Below are 6,860 nucleotides of genomic sequence, written 5' to 3'. Positions count from 1 at the left end.
TCTGCCCCGGGGGGGGGGGGGGGGGGGGGCATAGTAGGCTTATAGGACGTGGTCTGCTTAACTCAAAATTTGAGCAGAAGTTTTAAGAGAGGGATTTTAATAGATTTAAGCTGGGAATTATAATAAAAGTTATTTGATTTTAATTAAAGAGTTAATAATTTGAAAATGGGCAGAAGCTGCTACAGTGTTTTCACAATGAATATGAAAAACGTAAAGTCTTGGTGAAGACAGGACATTTTCAAAAATTATAAAATTGGTATCTCAGTGGACAGCACTAGGAGTCCAGGTTTGTATCTCGGCCAGGACACGTGTGCATGGAGTTCATATGCATTCCTTGTGTTTAAGTGGGTTTCCTCTGGGCCCTCTGGTTTCATCCCACATGCCAATAACACACACTTGGGTTAATTGGCTTCCCCCAAATTTGGCCTTAGACTATGTTAGTGACATATGACTATGGTAGGGACATTTGATTTGTAAGTCCCTTTGAGGGACAGTTAGTGATATAACTATGGTCTTTATAAAGTGCTGAATATTATGTGAGGCTATACAAATACAAGTCAATAATACTCCAATGATGATTTACCTAAAACAATGCTCGACATTGCTTTATTAATATTATATCAGCTTCTGCAACATTTTCAATCCCTTGCAATTTATCATTGTTTCCAATAATGGGCATAATGAAAAACCCAGTGGGAATTTTTTTAGCAATGAATGGCATTCTATAAATTATAAATAACATATATTACCACAAGTTGAGGTTTTAAAAAAAACTTGAAATGCAAGCATTTGTAGGCACATGGTTAGCTATGACTTTTTTTTTATCATGGTACCCTAGTATTCCATCAAGTTTGAAATGGACCCACGGGGGTGTTAATTAATTTTTGAGCATCCCTAGGTATACAGCACAAAATATCAAATCATATCAAATCATCAAAGCTTACAACTGTAATGTTAAAAACAAAGAACCATGATTATGATTATGATGTATTTTCTTATGCAGTGAAAAAAAAAAAACGTTATGAAAAAAACCCTAAAATAAAAAAAAATAAATAAAAGTTGAATTTCGAAGCATGATAAATCTTGTTATTTGTATACTGCCTTACAGTCATTTGTTTTTCATTAACTTTTATTTTCCTTCTGTAAGAACAACATTTATATCAGTTACCAAAGAAGAAAATCAGATACTGCAAAAGTGTGCAACAAATCTCACGGGGATTAGTTCTACTCATTTGCATACATCTAGGTGCGTTACGGCGTATTTGAGTCATGGATTAAATCAAAGCGCGTGTTTTTACAGATGCAATTTATGGTAATTTTACTGCAGTGAAATAGCACTTAACATTTTGATTAGAAGAAAAATATTCCACCTACCTGACATGCCAATAAATCCAAAGAAAAGGGAAAAAAAAGTGCAAAAATAAAAAAATATTGAAAAAATAAAAATAAAAGAGAAAGAACTAGAGGATGCAAATTCATGTAACAAATGATAAAAAACAAATTAAAAGAAAAATATGTAATAAAGATTTGACCGGCAGCTTTTCCCTCTATTGAATACAGTAGCTCCATTGTCTGGATTAATATGTTTCTGTTGTATCATAGATTACAGAATATATATATATATAATTTCTCATTTTGAAGCACTAGATGTTTAGAAATCACACAGCACAGCTGGGTAGCAATGTAAGAGAAAAGCTTGATTTCACTTTTCATATCTGTGGCTCATTACTTAAAACAATCCCAATAGTTAGGGATTCCTCTAACAATGTGGACAATTTTTAGACCTCAAAGTAGAGGAATTCTACAGAGCTAAACAATTTTTTTAATGTCATTATTGTAGGAAATGTGTATGAAATGTTTTTTTTTTTAACAAATCTGACAAAGAATGCTAAATAGCAGGTCTTTAATTTAAATGTTTCCTTATGTATGAATGTTAACCATTGGGGTTACAGCCCTGGTAAATAAAATAAAGCAGTATATATACATATATTTATTTATTTATATATATAGCAGTATGAGCAGTGCATACATATATATATATATATATATATATATATATATATATACACTATATACTACATATTCTGGTTCGGAGAAGAATTATATTTTTGTCTCAGTTTTTTAAAACTGCCAATCTGACAATACCCCCAAACTTTCCCTAATGGGAAACAGTTACTGCCATTGAAACGCGTGGACCCAGAAATTTCCCAATGTTTTACGGAATGTCACATTTTGAGCCCTTTTGTGCTGCAAAAACCAAAATTAAAATGATCCAGTCTTTGCCAAATCTTGTCTAAACTATAAGACAATTTTGCAACCTGTCAGGTTTGGTATAAGCTACAATAATTTCAACCACCGAGGTTCCTCTGCAGCCACAACAGGATGGGTTGTTCAGATTTCTAATGTTGCATTATAAGCAAATTTAGGTTTTCCCAGAACAAAATTTTAAATAGATGCTAAAATCAATAATTCAAGGGGTGGTTATTCAGAGAACATCATTTAACTTTAGCAGACCCAAGTTTATCCAGTTTTTAAAAATGTGAAAATTAATTATTTGAATAATTGAATGAATTAGTAATTTGTTTTTAAAAAATTATTTGTTGGTGACAGTAACTGATATATTTGTTACTATGTTAAAATAATAAATAAATATATATTTATATATATATATATATATATATATATATATATATATATACTCATTAGGAATGTGTTTAATATAAATAGAATAGGTTTTAAAAGTGGATAAAATTGTAAAAATCTTCCAGAATAAGTGCACCTGAGTTTGACTATTAGCCATCTTTTACCTTGTGTGTCACAGTACCAGGACCAGCAGGGGGGGGGGTCAGGACCTGGGCCAACCAGATGTCTAGAATTTACTGATAGGTGGAGACACATGACCTCATCAGCCTGCAGCTGCTACTTGCCAACCAATCACAGGCTGGGGGCAGGATTCTGATTGGACAGAAGTACAACATTGCTCCCGTATATATGTAATCCACCAGCTATGTCCCAGCCAGCAGCTGGTTGATCCTTCACGGTTTTTGCCTTTCTTGTATATTACACAGCATAGAATTCATTTTGCCAGCGCTCCATTACCCACAAACCCCTAACACCATCCCTCAAATCTCAAATTATTTTCCAGCGAGAGGGAATTTGACAAATCACCACCCAGACAACCTTGTCAGTGTCCGTTTCCTCTGGAATACGGAATGAAAACACCTCGCCCCCCCAGCACCCTCCTTCCCAATGCTCTTTTTGCTTCGTTAAATTTTTTATGTATTATTTTTACTTAATGGCCCCTATCTAAGCTTTCCTAAACCTGGCAGTGTCTTCTATTCCTACCGGAGATTGGGGGGAGACCGCCAAGCCAAACTCCTACGTTAACCAGGGAGCCCTTAAACTAAACGACGAGAAAAGAAACAAAATAAACATGTTGAGCAGAGCACGAAACTAATCTGCAAACACTAAATAAATGTTAGCGTTGGGGGAATTTATTGTGCGAAAGTGAAGTCAAACAAAAAATCTATACATTTTATATACTTGTAGCTTTTAGTGTTTCCAGATTCAGAAATGTTTCGGTTGTGGGGGGGGTGCACATCCAAACACACATGAATCCCATTATATAGTCAAGTCTTAAAGTAACTGCGGTCTTTTGCTTTCCGACAGCAGACCGCATCCAACGCTAATTGAACATGTTAATCAAATGTTCAGTTATTAGATTTCATAAGTCTGACTTTAGGAGGTCACTGTAGGCCCGAGTCATGTCTGTAGGAACACACGTGATGTATATGATTAGGTCCGTACGTACATATGGCGTTTGCATTCCACGGCTATCATCTGGATCCAAAGGAACATGTTGGCTATATTTAAACACTTTCCCCTCTGTAACTCTACACCGCGGCCTTGTATATGCATTCCAAATCTTTAATTTCATCAGTATAGGCCGTAATACAAACAAGGCTGCCATTAAACGTATATTACGGACAGCAAATTAACGCAATGGGGCCGCGGAGAATGAAAACGTGTGACATGGGGCCACCTAGTGGTTTGGAGAGGTAATGAAATATTGTTTAATGGGCCTAATTTAATAAAGCTCTCCAAGGTTGGTGAAGATATACTTTCATCAGTGAAGCTGGGTGATCCAGCAAACCTGGAATGGAAACATTTGCTAACAAATAGTAATAACTACTGAGAAATTAATTCCAGGTTTGCTGGATCACCCAGCTTCACCGATGAAAGTTTATCTTCATCAACCTTGGAGAGCTTTACTAAATCAGGTCCAAAGAGTATCTGTAGGTTCAACTTTTTTTCTACACTTAGGAATGTTTGGACCCCTGAATTTTTTTGCTGTCTGTTACCCACCTAGGAAGATTCACTGTTATTCCTGATGAGTATTGTCACTGAGATACTGTATGTTCCCTAATGTGTGCAATTCTTCCTGACCTCTTAGATTGTAAGCTCTGTTGGGCAGGGTCTTTGCCTACTATGTCATTGTTCATACCATTAAGCAGATTTGACATCTGCAACCCCTATACTTTGTACAGCGCTGCATCTCATGTTGGTGCTTTATAAATAAAAGTTAATGGCAATATTGGAGTTAGTGTTGTCTCCAATGCAAGCGGTCAGAGAGAATCTTCCAGCAAGACCATTTACTCCAGTAACATCCATAAAACAGAGGAATATTAATATATATAAACAGTAATTATATAGCACCAAAATATTATGCAGTGCTGTACAATTAATCACCCCCCCCCCCCCACCCCTTCCAGGGAGATTTATTCTCACTTCCAGTTGTTTTCAGCACAGAATGGAAATCACCCAAGAGGAGTTTTAGCATCCTATACCCAATTCCAGGGGAGGGATTAAGAAGGTGCAAACTGTGCTACTGAATGAGGGCCCCGTGTCTATTCAGCACAGGGGCCCGCTGTTAGCTACATCTGCCACATTTGCTCTATCCTATGCTCTGTCCTAAACTAAAATGAAAATTATTGGCCATGCATGCACTTATAGCTCTATTTATAATTTATTCCCCCAGTTGATTCCTCCAAAATTGGCTGGTGGGGAATTCAATGATCACATTTGTCTACAGGTCTCCTATTAAAACAATGACTGGCTCTGCCACCTAGTGGCCAATTATCAAAAGTGCATAGTAGTCACAATAAGACATAAATAGGAAACAAATTTTATGAGCGAATTGAAAAAGAATAATTTATAAGTGGAGCTGTAATAACATGGACTTAGCATCAAATGTATAATTTAAAGTGGAGCTTAACGTAATGAATAACATATTGTGATCAAGCAGGTTTGTGCAGGAGACAGGTGATGTCCTTTCTGCAATAAACTTACCTGCCTGATCACAACTTTTTAATTACACTCACCTGTCACCTTTACCTGGTCCTCTTCTGGGTTACAAATCTTTGGCCATTTTGATTGTTTATGACAGATTGATGTGACTCCCGTGCATGCCCTTAGGAGTTCATTATTCCTGGTATTCAGTAGCTTGCTAGCATTTTACACCTGGCTGCACATCTGCAGAATACATTGAGAATAAGATCACAGCCAGGCAGGTAAGATGATTTTATTGCAGAAGACACGTCACCTGACGCTTCTACAATAATGAACCTGCCTGGGTTTAGTTCCACTTCAGGAGCATGTATGCAAAGTTATGTATAAGACTAGCACTTCCAGTTATTTTCTACTTATACCAGAAATCACAATATTCCTGAACAATGCATTTGTTTTTTTTCCCTCCTCAAGGATAGAGCTATTATCATCCAGGGTCACCATTTCTATTTCCGGAGAATCTGGCTGATTTACAATCATGTAAATCCAGGTCCTCGTATGGCTCTTTGGGGTCTCAATGTCTGGCAAAGATCAGCCTCTCACACTCTGATTTGCTTCAATGTTAAGATGATAAGAACTTTAATGTTACACTATCTCCCCTTGTAATTTAAGACTTTCAATAATTTTTCAATTTACCTTTTCTTGGTTAAAGACTTTTATTATTATACATACCTCTTCGTTTGCCTTCTTTCTAAGACTTCCTACAGCAATATGGTCAGGCAGCACTGTATAATTCATAAAACAATGGTATAACGATGTAATCTGATCTTTGGGGAAGAGGAGACCAGGGAAATGCTGCCTCTTGCCTGCAGTAGACTGATTATACATTCTCATCCTAGACAACATACCTAGATTTGAGGATCTCAATGACAGTTTAAAAATAAAAAGGTGAAGCTTTACAGTTTTACATATACTCATTTTCTGGATGCCAAAATGGAATCCCCCTACTGCCTTGTGGAATAAAGTAAAGCATTACAAAAATGTGACAATTATACAGCAAATGTCTAGACTTTATAGAGCAGTACTTGTAGAATGGTGCCCCTTAGTGGCCATAACTGGAAACTGCCACAGCCAATAAAGGTAAGCTTCAATTTATAATTATGGTTTTGCAATTATTTACTGCAAGCAAGTAAAGTTTTGTTTGCAGAATGGGCAGGTGACGACCCTTCCTCAATGAAACATACGAACATGCCTCTTAGCAACCCTTTTTGCTCTCAAATTACAGTACATTTAAAACCAAAATTGACCAAATATAGAAGTTTATTGGTGGGAATAACATACCCTTCAAAGTGCGCATGTCATAAGAGAGATATTGAGACTGAGCACGCAGTTCAGTATGTCTGTGTGTGTATGTAAATATATATATATATATATATATATACACACACACATAAATACATATAAACACACACACATTTATAGTGAGGGAAAGAAGTATTTGATCCCCTGCTGATTTTGTATGTTTGCCCAAAAAAAATGACCAGTCTATAATTGTAATGATAAGTTTATTGTAG

The sequence above is a fragment of the Pyxicephalus adspersus genome, chromosome 8 (assembly GCF_032062135.1).
Source record: "Pyxicephalus adspersus chromosome 8, UCB_Pads_2.0, whole genome shotgun sequence".
Lineage (NCBI taxonomy): Eukaryota > Metazoa > Chordata > Amphibia > Anura > Pyxicephalidae > Pyxicephalus > Pyxicephalus adspersus.
This window is presented reverse-complemented; position numbering follows the sequence as displayed.